Source organism: Lucilia cuprina, chromosome 5 (assembly GCF_022045245.1).
Source record: "Lucilia cuprina isolate Lc7/37 chromosome 5, ASM2204524v1, whole genome shotgun sequence".
NCBI classification, from domain to species: Eukaryota; Metazoa; Arthropoda; class Insecta; order Diptera; family Calliphoridae; genus Lucilia; species Lucilia cuprina.
Genome location: NC_060953.1, coordinates 20,238,018 through 20,256,604, shown reverse-complemented (window position 1 = coordinate 20,256,604; position 18,587 = coordinate 20,238,018). Strand labels below are relative to the sequence as shown.

At 28.3% G+C, this 18,587-nt stretch overlaps 1 protein-coding gene across 7 annotated transcripts in view; it reads right to left on the bottom strand.

Annotated features, from left to right (window-relative positions):
* The window catches only part of LOC111675866 (tyramine/octopamine receptor), a 182,781-nt gene that overhangs the window by 27,017 nt on the left and 137,177 nt on the right, over window positions 1-18,587 (bottom strand). For 2 of the 7 annotated variants that reach the window (XM_046952292.1, XM_046952289.1), the window contains exon 4: window positions 13,558-13,633. The gene's annotated coding sequence lies outside the window, so the exon portion shown is untranslated. Of the gene's footprint in view, window positions 1-3,354; window positions 3,646-3,931; window positions 4,177-13,557; window positions 13,634-18,587 lie in introns of those variants that run through there. The other 5 variants (XM_046952290.1, XM_046952294.1, XM_046952291.1 and 2 more) reach the window with 5 other exon arrangements.

The window sequence follows — 18,587 nt, the reverse complement described above, 5'->3', positions numbered from 1 at the left end:
TGTTCGAGCAAAGTGACAGAAAGCACTATAAAAACGTTAATGGAATGGTTTCCGAAAAGGGTTCAAAATTTCATCACTAGTGATTAAAACTATAAAAATATTTTTTTTCGTAAATTGTAATAATAATTTGAATCAAATAAAAAAAAAGCTGTAAGTTTAGTGGTTTCTTTTTTATAAACATATTTGAAGCATGGATGCGAATAAGGGCGTAAAGACCACCTTTTCAAAATCGCGTTTTTTCGCATAATTATATTAAACTAACCTTTTTACATCTATTCATAAAAAAATAAATTGAAAAATATAAATTTTTCGCTAAAATAGATAGTTTTAAAAGCACGATTTTTAAATACTATTTATTTTTTGGAGTAAAAAATGTTAGCAATTTAATGTATTTTTCTGTAAAAAATCGTATAAATTTTAATTCTAATTGCACCAAATTTGCAGAATGGTTGGAAAACATTTCAAATTTATTAATTTTTTAATTATGTTGCAAAAAAGATTATTATTGAATGAATTATTTAAGTATGAAAGTGTGGACAAGAAGAAGGGCGTATATCGATAACTATAGTTATATTTTAAAAAATTATATCTTGTTATTTTTGGATTATTTTAGTTAAAGAGGTCCTATCCAATTTGATAATGAACTAAGATAATAATGTGGTTCGCTGATTTTGACAATAACGCAATAAGTTAAGATTTAAAGATTTTTCTAAGAAAGATTTTTCTAAGTATGTATAAAAATACTAAAAAATATATTTTTTTTGGTTTTTGTTTTAATTACTTATAAGGATAATGAAGGATGTCCTTGAAACTTTAGCAAATAATGCTCTAGACTGTTATGTTGAGGCTGTCCAAGTTTTATATAATAAAATATTTAAGAAGTATATAAAAATAACATTTATTTATATATACTTTCAACTAAAATATATGGATATATGCCCTTATTCCATTTTAGCAAAATTTCAAGTATTAATTTTGGCAAGTTGTGACTCGAATTTTTTACTGAGTTTTAGCACTAGGATAGATGTGAGTTATATATATGCATATATGTGAAAAAGTAGGAAAAAATGTCGATTTTAAAGTTTTATGATGTTTTTATCGTCTCCTGTAAAATTTCCCAAATGGTTTATACGCCCTTATTCGGCTCCATGCTTCATATGTATGTTAAGAATTTTTCGATCTCACTCCTTATTTGACAAATTATATAAAAAAATTTCATTTTGAATACTTAACATTTTTTTGCTGGAGTTTGTTGAAATTAAGTTGGGAGTGTCCGGCAATTTTGTTCTTGTGATAGACTATAGACTTTAGATACGACCATACAATAGATATACATATGTATGTATGTACTTTGTTGGGTCTCACATACATAAATATTTTCAAGAGTTACAAACAGAATGACAAAATTATATATAATTTTGGTTTAATGCATTTGGCATTTGGTTTGGTCCACTTCAGATTTTTTAGATTATTTTAAAGTTTATATGGCCATTTAGCACGTTCTGTATACCAGAAATACTCTAAAAAAATGTTAATTATTTTCCCGCGATTAGCTCAAAATTGAGGAATTTTCGAGACCCATCTTTTCGATTTCGTTTTATATATTGTACTAACATCCGCATTTTCAATCGCTATTAGAGAACTGAGACCTTTCAAACAATTATTTTTTTTAATTTTCTCATGGTAAGCACGTTTAAATATATGTGTATATTAAGCCATGCAATGCTAAAATTTGTATTATATTATATAGTATGTATGTATAGATTTGTCGGGAATTTTATAATCCATTTATAACTGAAAACACATATCATTTATTTGTTTTTTCTTATAAATTTAGATTTTGTTGTATTATTGTTTTATTTTGTGATGTTCAAAAAATTATCATCATATTTTCTTTTCCATTTTATGTTTATGCCAACGTCATCTCAATATTCGTCATCATCCTACACTATGTCGTATTTAGGGAATATTACAATATTTGGGATTGTAAATATTTATTGTTATTTTTCGTGAATATGTGTGTCTTAATCATCTTTTTTTTTTTTTGGTTTGTTGGAAAATTTATGACAAATACTTTCATGGTTCCTACATGCAACCACCGTGCACACTGTACCAGTAGCTTATGAACTGATATTAAACTACATATGTATGTGTCTGAGGTCACAAGCAAATACTGTCTAACTCGAAAATCCTAATTTAAACAAAACCCGGATTTGCAATTTCGTATCATGTAACCCATCTAATAAAATCTCTTTGGTTGAAATTTGCACCAATGTTAGTATTGTTCTTGGTGAAGAACAATGATTTTGAAAAATGGGTCACTTGACAGAAAATTTGCCATTATATATTATATATTTATGTTGAAGTTATAATGTTTTTAAATTTTTTGATATCTATTGCGACATCTTTGTTGAATAAATGTAGATTACACATAAATAAAGAAGTCTGTTATTATAATTATATGTAACTCTTTTTTAATTCGACTTATGCGACTAATGCATGTAACCACAGTTTGTTCATGTTGCAAGAGCTAAAAAATAAAATGAGGCATAAATTTCATGTCATTTTTCATCTTCAGGGATCGTTGTTTTATGCTCAAAGAAGTTAGTGTAATAACGATCTATAACAGAACAAAATCATTGCAGTTCCATAAATTTTAAGTCAAACTTTTTTGGAGTTAATGGCAGAGATAGTGATAATAATAACCGGGAGGATTTGCGCCTTAAATATAAAATATGATTTTTTATGCACTTTCCCCCCGTATTCACAAATGTTTAATAAAGTTATTGATGATTTTTAGTATACGAGGGTTAAAGTTTTAATGATATTAGACGTATGTAAGTTGACAAACACTTGTCAATAGTTATTAATAAAGTTGAGTATATAGAATTTAGTGGAAAAATTATGTGTTTTAATTTAGACATGATTATTAATAGTAAAACTGTCACTACTACCTTGTCTAAATCGACAATTCAGACAATGTGAGGAATTGACGTCTATTATGACGCAATTGTTTGCCGTTCTCCAAATATATTCCATAAATACTTATCGTTAACAAAAAGAAAGATTAGTTCTATTAATCATAACGTTGTAAACAATTTATTTTATACCCTTCATTTCTGGATTCTACTTGTAATTTCTTGCAGATCTTACATATCTCCCTTTAATACAAGATTGTCATCATCCAAAAAAGATATTTTATTAGTTTTGAAATTATTTTTAAACAAATCAATATATTTGAAGAATTAAACATTTTTCAGATATTCAGATACAGAATGTTTTTCTTATTTGAATTGCAATTAAATTATTATTTATCTAATATTTGTTAAAATACTGTTATAAATCATCACTAACATTATGAATTTACATAACATTTTGTACAAATAAAGATGTGAAGAAGCCGACATTGTCTAATGTTGGACAATATTTTAATCTCAAGATGATAATCTTACCAAACCTGCTTCTGATATTTCTTGCAATTTGTTGAAAGTCATTTATTGTTTTTTTTTTTATTTTCTACAGATGTCGACTAAAAAGCTTTGAATACAAACATTTCACATTTTGATTGTTATGATAACACGAGAAAATATTTATAACAAATGCACTCACACTACTTCATCATAAATACAATTCCAAAATTCACACCTAAATGAACATAATATTTGATCGGAAAAAAAATTCATTATTCGAAATTTACTTATTTAATTTTTTTTTTATTTCATCTTTTTCTGTTGTTGTGAAAATATATATTGTTGTTTATTTCCCGGTTCAAATTATTTTTTTATTTCAATCAATTTTCCGCATCAAAGATTTTTTTTAATTTTTTTTAAACAAAAACATTGCTCGTTTAAAACAGAAAAAAAATGATTATTTACAAAAACAAAATATAAAATAAAGAGGTAAAAAAATCAAGTAACAATTTAAAACACACGTGCAGTATATACTGTTTCGATTGAAATCAATTGAACTGAGTATATTCCAATACTAATCGTACAACAACTCTTTTTTCTATATCTACTACCGATACAATTTTGCGGCATATTGTTCTAGTCGTATCGACATTACGTGGGAAATTCAAGTATTGTACTAATTGCAAAACTTAAAAATCTCGAGAATTGTGGTGAAAATGAACACATTGTATTTTTGTATCGTATTTTTCGAACTACTACTAAATATGTTTGTATGAACATAGTACCAGTACACAGATCCATATACTCATACGAGACATGTATATTTTTCAATTCATATACAACGTATTTATGTATGTACATGCTGACAGTCAGACAGATAAATATGTATATACGTGTACTTGTTTTTGAAAATGTGGAAGATGTGTGTGGCTTGTTTCTGGTGTTTAAATATTTTGTTGTTGCTCCTAGTAAATATACAAGAATGTAAAGCAGTACCTTTTCAAGACTAAAAACAAAAACCACTGCATTCCACTAGTTATGTATAGTAATATATGGCTATAACGATGTTTTATATAAGTTTGTCATTGCGCGTTTAATACCAAGAAATATTAAAGTATATACTTATGTTGGGGTCTTATCAAATTCTGGGTCGATTGAGCTGCCCGTCTGTCTGTGGAAAACACGCTCACGTTAAAAGGAAGCAAATAAAAATTCAATATTATCTAGTATGGTTGTCAATTATTCGTGTTTAAAATAATTCTTATAAAAACGTACTTTAACATAAATCGCTTAAATTCGGAACTAAATTCTACACATTTTTTTTAGGAACTATCTGTTTCACTTATTGCAAGCATTTAAAAAATCCATAAAATTACTTCTAAAACAGGAAGCATTCTACATTTAACATTGCAAAGTGTACATTTTTAAAAATTGTAAAAAGTAGTAGAAGATATGTTTCAATTATAACATATCTTTAGATTAAATATTCGTTTATTTATTTGTTTAAAAATAATAATGAAATATGGGTAGAAAGTAAAATTAAAATTCTTTATTCTAAATTGGAAATTTTGTATTCGTTCGAAGATAAACAAAAATTTTTACTCGATTAATCGAATAATTTTTATTCGAATGACAACCATATTATCAATTCAGTAGGTTCAGAGTTAGGAGTGAAAATTAATAATCTTGAACAAATAGTCAGTCCTTTTTCACATATATCCATTCATGAACTCTGTCATACACATAGTTCTTGGTACAATGATAAATTTCGTTAAAAATCGGAAAAATCCGTTCACAATTTCTTATATCATCCATACAAAAATGGTGTTAAAAATTTAAAAATTAATATTACAATATTAACTAATCGTTTTATCATTTGCAAACTAATGATTTTCATATATACATTTGATTTCTCAAGGAATATATTGAATAGTTTAACTATTTAATTTTTATGCTATTCAGCACAAACAGAGAGTAATATGGTATTTATTAGGCAAATATTTCATAGAGGGTTTTTAATAAGTGCTTAATGGACCGTGCTCTTCCGAATTAAAAATAGATTTTTTCTAATTTTATAACCATAAACTGCTTTTTTGTAACAGTGGTTATATGGAGAGTAAAATCAATTTTAGACTAAAATTAAAGTAATTTTCTGAAGGGGACCTTATAGGGGGTAGGGTCAATTTTAGACTGATGCTATTAATATTTAGTAGAGAGGTAATTATATTCAAGCAATAATACAAGTATAATATGAGTCAAATATTAAACTTGTATCATTGCTTGAATATAATTCATTTTTGCGGATTTATTTCATACGAAACAAATCCGTAATTTTAAAATGAAATAAGTTCCCATTTAAAAATAACGAATTATGGAACAAGTCGGTTTTAGTGACATTTCTAAAAAAAAGTCGCTCATACTTTCGAGTAGGACTTCAATGTTTAATACATTTCAGTTTAATCGCTTAATAAAAATTCCCTTAATAGTCGGCCTGCGGACGGGTCCAAGGACTTTCTACTCTATGGTATGTCCAACAACGGCTTCGCTTAATAAATAGTTCCTAAATAGCCGGCCTAAGGCTGAACACTCTTGATACAGGGAGAGTGTATTTTTAGCGAAGCCGGTGTCCAATGTACCCCAGAGGATAAAATCTTTATTATTTATTTCGTGTGATAAAAAGTAATATAATGAAATAACTTCCCAAAAATATTTTTAGGAATTTATTTCATTTTTGAATTTTGAGGAATTATTTCATAATGAAATAACTCCCCATTTCAAATGTAAAATAATGCCCCAAAAAACGAATTAAATCCCCAAATTTCGTTGTTTTTGCTTTTATTTTTGTTTTGGGGAGTTATTTTGTAGGGAGTTATTTTGTGGGGAGTTATTTCATGACGCCGTGGACCGGCACTAACTACAATAGTTTCCAGATTTACAATATGTTACATTGTAAATCTGGTAATTTGCCACGCAAATTACTGTAAGTATGCCCATTTCTGTCTATCGCCAATTTATATCCATCTATGAAAAAATGAATAATCTAACAGTTTCCAAAATATACGAAATTTTGTATTTAATTCATATATGTGGTGTTAAGCACCATATTGAAAGTTCGCCAGTTGTTCTCTAAATGTTCACATGAATGGCAAAGTACTTCATGTAATATTGAAAAATACTAACTCTAATAATTTCTAAGATATGTGAATTTTTCCATTTAATTAAAGCAATTTGTCCAAAATTTGAATAATCTAGTTTTATTAGTTTCCCAGATAACCGAAGTTTCGTATTTAATTCATATGCTAGGTTTCAAGTTCTAATTTTAAGAGGTAAAGTTCTTCAAGAAAATTTTGAAGCTTCTATCTCGAATAGTGGCTTCAAGGTCCCCTAATGAAAGTCTGCGATTTTCCCCCAAAATGTTCTGATAAATATTAAAGTTCTTCGTGCAAAATGTGAATAAGCTAGCTCTATTAGTTTCCTAAATAAACGAATTTTTGTATATTTTTTCATATGGGAGGTGCAATGCTCCTATTGGAAGTCCTCCAAAATGTTTACATAAATTTTAAAGTTCTTCTACTCTAATAGTTTCCTGGATAATCGAATTATTGTATTTAATTCATATAGGAGGAGTCACGCCCCCTTATGCTCGCCTACCCCTTTTTCTTAAAAAATTAATCTGACCTTAAGTGCTTCCGAAAAAATTTGGGGATTCTATCTTTTATATATTTTCAGATATATAGATTTAATATTTTCTTCATATGGCGGGTTCCACGCCCACTGTAGCCATTCCGCCCATTTTGTCCAAAAATATTTTTATGGGTGTCAATATTGTCCATACAAAATTTAATAATTTGTGAATTTTAACACTTGTTTTGAATGTGGGCGTGACACGTCACCCACTTGAAATGTTGAAGTAAAAAGTAGCCTATAGATTCTTCCAAACATACAGAAACACAGTGAGAAAATTTCAGAAAAATCGATCAGGCAGTTTAGTTGTGTATAAAGTCCAAATAAACAAACATACAAACACACATTTATTTATATACCTATATATAGATGCGTACAACGTATATTAACAAGATATTCGCCGAAATCTGATTTTTTTCACATTTGACCTAAAATATCTCAACTTACAAATTATGCAAAAAAATGTGTGCCAATATTCATTGAGCTATCTCAAATTACTCAGATTGATCATATTTTTAAAAAGTTTAATTGATGGTTGACCGATTCTGCCACTGGTATGTGAAATTCAGAAATTAATTTTCACTTTATTTTCTTTTTTCTAATTTTTATATTTTGTACGAAAAATGTTATTTTTGTTGGGGAAACTTCCCTCACTAACCATTAATTCGTAAACTGTATTTTTTGATTTGTGACATTCTTTAAGTAAATGAGCGATAATACCATTTAACTAGACAGATATTCTATAAACTGTTTATATTTGTCTAACCGATCGTCTGCCGATGTGTTTGCGTTTAAATCTTTAAATTTTTGTTAGTACATATTTTTAGCACAATTCGATTTATTTAAGTTTTTTATTCTTTCACTTCTTTAAATGGATTTCGATTGAAAATCCATAAATATCATCGCCACTTTTCAATGAGTATTGGATTTTTAAATTTATTGTAGAAATATTTTACTTGATTTTCAGATGTGGTACATGGATGTGAGATATATATGTATATAAATACATTCGTACATCTAATGTGCGTGGGAGTAAGATTATTGAACTGAACTGTCACAATAACAACAAAAGTGTAAATAATTTGAAAATATAACAAAATAAAAAATTAACATTTATATGTATGTATATAAAGGTGATTAGTAAATTTGATAAAAATATGTCTTAAATGAAATTAATTGAGTGTGAGTACGTATATGTTTGCTTATTAAATATTAATAGCCCTTTTTGGATCAGAAACACTAACGAACATTTTAATTATATTTCCCGAGATAAGCACAAAATTACGGAATTTTTGAGAATTTTTTCAACACTGAGATCAAGATTTTCAATCGCTGGTGGGGAACTGAGGACCTTTTCAACATTTTTTTTCTATTTTTTATATTAAGTATATATTAAAAAGCATCGTTTTAGAGGTATTTATTTAAAAAGTGGTTCAAGGGACACCCTGATGTCTATGTTTATGTACGTTTATACGTATATATCGTCACCTAAAATGCAAACGACCCTAACATACCAAAAATTTAAAATCGATTTTATTGTTGTTTCTAATGTATTGCATCAAAACAAATATATACACATTGGACTCCTTCGACCAAAATTAGCGATTTTATTGAAAAACAAAAGGCCCTATCTACAAAAACATTTAAATATTAAATTTTAAAACTGTTAGATAGGGCCGTTGGCATTTTAGGTGACGATATGTACTTATGTATTGGATGTGCCTATTTTAAATTGAAATGTTTAAAAGTAATAAAAATGATTTATGATTTCAAAAATACATCACACAAATAAATCCATACATTATTACTTAAGAGTATATAACTCAATAAATGACGTAAAAAAAATAATCGGCAAATTTTAACGACTTAAGACATTTGTGAAAATACTGTAAAGGCAATAATTAATGATATTTTTAATGTGATTTTTTAGAAAATTTAAATTAGAAAAATCAGTCAATGGAAAAACGTATACATTTTCTACATCTTACCGGAGAAGATGGTTAATGAATAAGAAAGTATTTATATAACACATTAATAATAAGACGTTATTAAAGTACTTCTATGTAACCAAAACGATATTTAGTACTCATTGAAAAGTATGTCAAAAGGTAAGTGGCTACAATTGTCATTGCCAAATTTTTTGCTGGGATGATCTGCAAATTATCATTCCTCGTAAAATTCAATCGATATTAGTAGTATTAATAATAGTCATTAGGAAATGTTTTTTTTTATACCCTCCACCACTGTCAGTGGTGATATATATAGTTTGTCATTTCGTATGTAATACTAAAAAATATTCATCTGTATATATTATGGGTCCTATAAAATATGGACCAATCACTCTGCAATTTTTTTTCTAAATTTGTCCACAATTGGCCATAACTCCCACTTCTGAAAATCACATAAACTTCTGAAATCACTTATATGTGGACACATAAACAATTCTACATATTTTTTTCTAGATAGATCCATTGAAGACGAAAATCATAATACAAATGTAGATTTGGATTGGTCCACAATTGGTCATAACTCCCTTATAAGATCCACTTACGAAAATCTCTTAAACGCTCATATTTCAATGATAAATAAAGCTATCGAGATAAAATTCGACATAAAAATGTTTTGTTTTTATAAATTAGTCTACGAATTTTTTTCCAGATTGTCCATCAGAGTTACAAAAATTACTTTAACGCATAAATTTCATTGAATTATAAAAATATCAGGATAAAATTCGACTTGAGTAAGTTTTGTGCACGTAAAAATTATTCTACCATTTTTTCCGAACTGTTCCATTATTAGTGATAGCTTTCATATAAAGAATACTTCCGAAAATCACTTAAACGTACATTTTTTAACAATTAATAATCAAATTTCCGGAAACGGTACATAATTAGTCACAACTCCTACATAAGCGCCATTTTCGAAAATGTCTTAAATCCACATTGATAATTAGAATTTAGAATTTCATTTGTTTTTTAACTTTATTCCTGAATATTTTTAGTTATTGTTAACTGAAAAAGAGATTTCTAAAATAGGGCTCATGGGGGAGCAGGTGTATATAAAGGCCTATCCTTATAAATGTTGGGAGAGGAATTTACGTCTACTTCAAAGTTAGTTATGTAAAATTTAATCGTGTTATTCGTCTTATAAGTGAATTTTGATCATCAAGTCATTTTCCGAAGGGGCTATGGTCGAATGAGGCCCGATCATTACTTAAATCGGTAGTGTCATTTTAAGTTCTGTAAAACTAAGTTTGCCGATTTCGGGGGCTACTCGAAATAATGGACCGATTTACACAGCGTTCGTCCTAGGACTATGAGAAGAGTATGTGCCAAATTTCATTAAATTATCTGAAAAATTACGACCTGTAGAGTGCGTACAAGGTTTACATGGACTCACAATATCAGAATAATATTCGAAATATATGATTTGTGTATAGATGTTTTCGAAATGGACTTTTATTGGTCATAGCTCTGACATAAGGATATTTTAAAAATTATTTAAACGAACTTAGTTCATTACAAATATCGACGTCAGACACTAATTGGGTATATATATATATATATATATATATATATATATATATTATATATATATATATATATATATATATATATATATATATATATATATATATATATATATATATATATATTATATATATATATATATATATATATATATATATATATATATATATATATATAATATATATATATATATATATATATATATTATATATATATAAAAATATTATATAGTTAAATGGATTTTAATAAAAATTAGCTTGTTGGTGGAGGGTTTTAAATATTCGGCACAGACCACCAAAAACCTGGTAATGGGTTGTACTTCCATAATCCCTTACTTTTCAATGACTATTTACTTGCCGTCTTCATTACTTTCAAGTACTTTCGGTTTTGTCCTTTTGTTTGTACATTTTATTTAATTGCATATTAAGTATTGTGTTTATAAAAATGAAAACAACATTAACTTTGTATCTGAAAACCATTATATGTCGCGCAATAAAATATCTAAGTAGCGGTGCAATGAGAAAAAACATTTAACTACCCAGCGAAAAAATGAGAAAAAAGAAAAAGAATTATCACCACAAATAACATACTTGAAGTACTTCCAATTTTGGTGATAAACTAATGAATTTTACATTAGCGAGTCATTGGAGAGATGTTGTTCATTTTTGACAACTATGAACTACATCTAATCTTTTTCATAGATACAATAAAAATCCGATATTTGGATGTCAAAAATAAACCAAATTCATTCAATGACATGCTTATGTTAATTTCATTGGTTTTTCACCAAAATTTGATGTACTTCGAATATGTTATTTCTACATCTCTTTCCTCACTTTTAACTGGGTTTTAATTTGTAAGAAAATATTTGGTTTATAAAAGTGAATCGCATTTTTAGATGTGATTAAGATGTCGTTTGTAAAGTGTGACATCAATTATTTTTTGCTGGGTAATAAACCTAAGTTCCTGGTTCGTATTCTCACTGGCTCCTTTTTACTATTTAAAACAAAACAACTTACTCAACAACTTCTTTGTAAACATAATACTTCTTTAACTCCCTATTTGTAAGCAGGCGTAGAAGTTTTTGCCTCCAATGACATCACCGTGTTAAAACAATGAGTTAAAAGAGCTTTCTTCAGCAATTTAATTAATTACTTTTTAATGTAAGTTTTTCCTGGGTTATTTTAAATGATTTTCAGGTACAATGTTTAGTAAAAGGAGAAAGTGTCAACTTTAAAATCATACGTACTTTCGTATCTGCATAGACGCGACTGTAGAACACAGTTTTCGATTGAGTGAAACTTATCCCTCATTACTTTGCTGGTTTTTTACTATTTATTTTTCTTGTAATTTTTTTCTTTTCAAATTGCAAACAAAACTATTTGAAGCATCTAAACAGAAATCTGTTTTGGTTGTCTTTGTGGTTACATCACTTTCTCATACAAAAAATGTATATGTAAGTAAGTTTTTTACTTATGGAGATTTCGCAAAACTAATAAAAAATAGAAAATTATCATACAAATTTTGTTATTAATTACTCTTCTTGGTATTTGGTGTTTTTCTTCGTACCATACAAACAGTTTAGAAGTTAAATGGCTCTGCAAAAGATTAATGTAGAAATTATGCACTTTAATTAAACGGATATTATTTGTCATATTGTTGTTAAATATTCAGGGATATTGTATTTTGAAAAAGCGACGAATAAGTGCGAAAGAGTATTAACTTTTGCAATGTTTTTTTTTTGTAAAGATAAATGATTTGTAAATTTTCGTAGATTTAATGATATTGAAGTGAATTGCCTTAAAATATCAAGTGAGTCGGTTTAACGTAAACTTATTTTTAAAATATGATTTTCATTTCTTTTTTTTCTTTCAGAAAATCAATAGTAATCAGTGATGGTGTAATTAATGAAAATTCTATACATACTTGTTTTTTTTGCACACAGGGTTGATTGTTATCACAGTTTTTGTAACTTAAAACCATTAATCATGAAATACGTGTTAGTGTACATTAAATTGTGCCGAGAATAACTTTTATATAGTTTATTTTCAAATGGCGTATTTACCATCATTTCTAAAATCCTGATCTCAGTATAAATTAGTTAACAAAATGAGTTTTAATGTAATATATACCTCCATAATCATGATGGAACAATACGTTTGTAATTTTGTGTGTACAAAAGTAAGTCCGTCTGTCCATACGTACATCTGTTCGTCCGTCTGTGTAAAACATCATATTAATTTCCGACAACATCAAAAAGAAAATCATGTTTATATATTTTTTCATAGTTTTGTTATAAAAATTAAAATGTAATAAATCGGTTAACAACTTTTTGTGCGTGCCGTGCTGCAATGTTTACATGAGCAATTTCAAATGTTGTCAAGTGACCCACCGTTTAAATCGATGTCTTTCGATTTGAATGAATTTTGCAACAAGAACTGCCAGACTTAGAGGGGGTCAAAGTTGGCTGAAATTCTTTGGGCAGTTTTTATTCGGCCTTACAGGTTAAAAATATAACACTCATTTAAATAAAACCCTGTATGACCAAAATGTCTAACCGTGTCCATCAGTTCTGGACAGAATATTTGTGTCTAGCTTACTAACCAATAGTACTAACCTTGGTGCAAATTTCATCCAAAACGATTTTTTTAGAGTTGGGCTGCTTGACACAAATTATGTTAAATATTTAACATTTGTTAAATTTAGTAAGTTCTGTAACTGCCTGTTAAGTTCTTTTTAGGTTTTACATATTTTTCTTTTACTAGAAAAGCTAAAATGTGTAATGGAATGCTTACTCTCTTCATAGAATACAAGCAAGATTTTTTTATTAACTTTTCACAAATGGATTTGTTTTTCTCTCTTTGTTTTTTTTTTAAACTTAAATTAAATAGTTCGATATGTATATGAAGATGAAGATTGTTAATTAAATTTACCTGTGCGTATTTTGCCGTTTTTTAGTCCTCTATTGACTTTTAAACATGAACTATTTTGACTCTGAAATTCGTTAATCTGAAATTAGAAAATTAATAAAAACAAATAATTATATTGTTATCTTTTATAAAAAATACAAATGCATAAATATAATACAATTTATACATGTAAATAAAGGCTAGTGCCTTAGAATTAAGACTTACTAGAGTTCGCCCCGCGGTCGGAATCATTGAAGGAAAGATTACATACATACATACATACATACATACATACATACATACATACATACATATGCAATAAAAACCATAATTTCGTAGTTGAAATGTCTGTCAAAAAATTATTTCAATTGCTATTTTCAATGAGTATAACTTGCTTTAATCAACGTATTATTTAAGAAAATGTGATACATTTTAGTTTAATCCTGAAAGAAGTATAAAATCTAAGTTTTCAAATTTTGTTGAACTTTTTTAAAAGCAAAAACAACGAATATTACTTATTTCGATTTATTATTCTCTACAAAAATGTTCATTTAAATCTATTCAAAACTTACAATATGATATTTTCATTCCTGACAGTAAAATTATTAAATTATTTTCTTTAATACTGTTTGAGTTCTTCATCTTTTGATTTTTGCTCATTCTCATCCAAGTTTTTTTAAACACCTTCCAGTTTTAAATTAAGACCTATGTTTGATTCCAAATTCATTACTTCTGAAGTCATTAAATTTTGAAATTATTGCTATAAGAACTATAACAGGATTCCATCCAGATCAAAAGTGAAATTATGTAAGTTTTTTAAATGAAATAAAACGAATTTTTGGAATAAAACCACTTTTAATTTTTAAAATCGGATATTTTAAATAATTGTTTTTTTTTTTTTTAATTTATAAGAAATAAATGCGTTTTATTATACTGTCTTTAGTATAAAAAGTCCATCCTTCAGCTTTATGTTGTATAAAATCTCCCATATAACACTCGACAATGACTTCTTAAAAAAATAAATTTTAATCGAATTTAATAGTAGATATTCTGTGATGTTGTACTACTATAGGCCTTTAAGCAAAGAGCTTTAAGAGTAAATACTAAACCAAATGGGCAGCCATTAACCCAGAAAACATGATTTGTATTTGACCAGTTTCATCTTTTTTCTATTTTTATAAAACATACAAACTACAGTTTTCACTTTACACTAATATTTTTTAAACCGCCTTTTTCCTAATTGGTTAGAAAACAAAAAAAAAAAAAAAAGAATCTTCCATCAAATCCTCACTTCCATATCAATAATTTGAATTGAATTGTATCGGTTATTAAATTTTTTAATTTATTTATTTTTAATGTACACCATATATTCTGTTATAGTAACCGAATTTTTCAATAATTACAATCGAATTTTGGTATAGTTGTGAGAACCGACTGAATTCGATTGGAAACAAATTCGGTTATCACAACGAATCTGTTTTCTCTGTGCAATTTAGCAAAAACAATAAAATCTTACTTTCAAAATATTATAAAAATCGTATTAAAAACAACAACAAAAATATCACTGCCAAATAGAAAAAGAAAACATAAACAGAGAAGTAACCTCTCCACTCTTTTTTCTAAAATGAAAAAATGCAGTGTTGTTGTTTTGCATTCTTATTTTGTTTTCTATTTTTTAATTCAAGCACATGTTTGTGTGACTGTGTATTGGTAGAAAATTTAAACGATTATATTTCCGAAAATACTGAACCGATTTTGATAATATATAGATTCTGCAGTAAGGCTCGCCAATCTGTATTAAACAAGTAAGTCAAGTAATAGTGCCGGAAAATGTTCCCAATCGTTTTGGCTTTGCGTATTAATATATACATAAAGGGAGCTCCGCCTTCCTAATCGAAATTAAATTTAAAATTCAGATTATAAAAATATATATGCATACGTATACAGATACAAATTTTAATATTTTTTAAGATTATATGTGGCATCATTGGATTTCTGTGTTGTTATACCCTACACCACTTTAGTGGGGAGGGTATATTGGGTTTGTGCTGATGTTTGTAACATACAAAAATATTCGACCTATACCAATCGGCTTAGAATCGTTTTCTGAGTCAATTAAGCTATGTACAGGTCGCAATTTTCAAGATAATTGGACCTGTACACACACACGCTTCTTTTGCCCCAAGGACGAAGCCTATTGAAAATGGTTAAAATCGGTCCATTATTTCGACTAGCCCCCATACAACCGTACCCCCCAAATAGGGCCTTTTGGCTTATAATTAACTTAAATGATATATTATGTTAACAAAAGTCGACAAAACTTAGTTTTATAGAACTTTAAATGACACTACCGATTTTTGTAATGATCGGGCTTCATTTGACCCTATCCCCCATACAAACTCCCCTTCAGAAAATGACTTAAAGGTCAAAATTCACTTACAAACACTAATAACACTTTTAAATTCTACATAAATAATATTGAAGAAGACTTAACTCCCCCTACCAACATTTTTAAGGATAGGGCCATATTTTGCCCTACTCCCCTTTGGGCCCTCTTAAAAAAATCTCTTTTTTTGCCAAAAAAAAGTAAAAATATTCCGAAATAAAGTTAAAACAAGTAAGAGTGTTATATTCGGTTATGCCGAATCTTTTATACCCACCATCAAATCACTGATATATAAGTAAATTAACTTTGATATTTTGAATATTTTATTATTATATATCGATATTAATGAGAACATCAGGGTAACATTTGAAAGAGGTCCATTAATGGGGTTTTACTATTGACAGAGCTAATTTTTATAGGGAGTAGGGATATTTATACATACATATATGGACCAATTCTCATAAAAGTCTATAGGAAGATTTCAGTTCCTTATTTGTTTAAAATTTCATCGATCTACTTGTATTTTGAAGCCATTAAGGAGCATTAAAGTCATATAATATGGTATAGAGATTTGAAATCAAAATTGTTTTATGTCGAGTTGCATTGCAGTACTATTATGGACTGATTGCGGTGTTATTATGGACTGATCCTCATAAAAATTTTTAGAGAGATTTCGGTTCCTATAGAAGAGATAGCTTACATAAAACTATTTTTTTGTCGAATTTCATAAATCTATTAGTATTTTTAGGTCAGTACTGAGCTGAAGCGGCCTTATATGGGGGTTGCGTCAATTATAGACCGATCTCCGCACAATTTTGTAGAACGATCTTGGTTCCTACAGGGCAGGTTTATATCGAATTTCATCGCTTTACTCGTTTTTTAGCCCAGTAATTAAACCATAGCGATGAAATTTAACAGAAGTCAGTTTTATACTACCCAAAAACTCTTTACCAAATTTTCCAGAAATAAGTTTTATACTAGGCAACATCTCTCTACAAAATTTTATGTGGATCGGTCCATTGTTGACCTTACCCTCCATAAAAAGTCCCCCGATAAAATTTCTTTAATGCTCATTACTTAAAAATAGAATTATAGCAATGAAATTACACAGAAGTAAGTTTTATACAAGTCAAAATTTACAAAATTTTATGTGGATCGGTCCATAATTGACCCTATGAGGTCCCCTTCAGAAAACGACTTTAACGTTAATTATAGGCGTAAAAATACGAATATAGCGAAGAAATTTGACATAAGTATGTATCTTGGGAACCAAAACCTTTCCATCAAACTTTATGTGGATCGGTCTATAATTGATCCTACCCCCCATATAAGGTCCCCGCCATAAAAATACTTTAACGCTCATTACTGCCTTAAAAATACGAGTATAGCGATGAAATTTCACAGAAATTCACCAAATTTTATGTCGAACAGGCCTTAATTGACCCTACATGAGGTCCCTATCCGAAAAATACTTTAAGGCCCATTACTGGCTTAAAAATACGACTATAGTAATAAAATTCGACTCAACTAAGTTCCTTGCCAGTCAAAAACTCTTAACTTAATTTTGTGTGGATCGAGCCTTAATTGACCTACCCCCAATAATGTTCCTATAAAAAAATTAATTACTGGGCTAAAAAACGAGTAAAGCGATGAAATTCGATATAAACCTGCCCTGTAGGAACCAAGATCGTTCTACAAAATTGTGCGGAGATCGGTCTATAATTGACGCAACCCCCATATAAGGCCGCTTCAGCTCAGTACTGACCTAAAAATACTAATAGATTTATGAAATTCGACAAAAAAATAGTTTTATGTAAGCTATCTCTTCTATAGGAACCGAAATCTCTCTAAAAATTTTTATGAGGATCAGTCCATAATAACACCGCAATCAGTCCATAATAGTACTGCAATGCAACTCGACATAAAACAATTTTGATTTCAAATCTCTATACCATATTATATGACTTTAATGCTCCTTAATGGCTTCAAAATACAAGTAGATCGATGAAATTTTAAAACAAATAAGGAACTGAAATCTTCCTATAGACTTTTATGAGAATTGGTCCATATATGTATGTATAAATATCCCTACTCCCTATAAAAATTAGCTCTGTCAATAGTAAAACCCCATTAATGGACCTCTTTCAAATGTTACCCTGATGTTCTCATTAATATCGATATATAATAATAAAATATTCAAAATATCAAAGTTAATTTACTTATATATCAGTGATTTGATGGTGGGTATAAAAGATTCGGCATAACCGAATATAACACTCTTACTTGTTTTAACTTTATTTCGGAATATTTTTACTTTTTTTTTGGCAAAAAAAGAGATTTTTTTAAGAGGGCCCAAAGGGGAGTAGGGCAAAATATGGCCCTATCCTTAAAAATGTTGGTAGGGGGAGTTAAGTCTTCTTCAATATTATTTATGTAGAATTTAAAAGTGTTATTAGTGTTTGTAAGTGAATTTTGACCTTTAAGTCATTTTCTGAAGGGGAGTTTGTATGGGGGATAGGGTCAAATGAAGCCCGATCATTACAAAATCGGTAGTGTCATTAAAAGTTCTATAAAACTAAGTTTTGTCGACTTTTGTTAACATAATATATCATTTAAGTTAATTATAAGCCAAAAGGCCCTATTTGGGGGGTACGGTTGTATGGGGGCT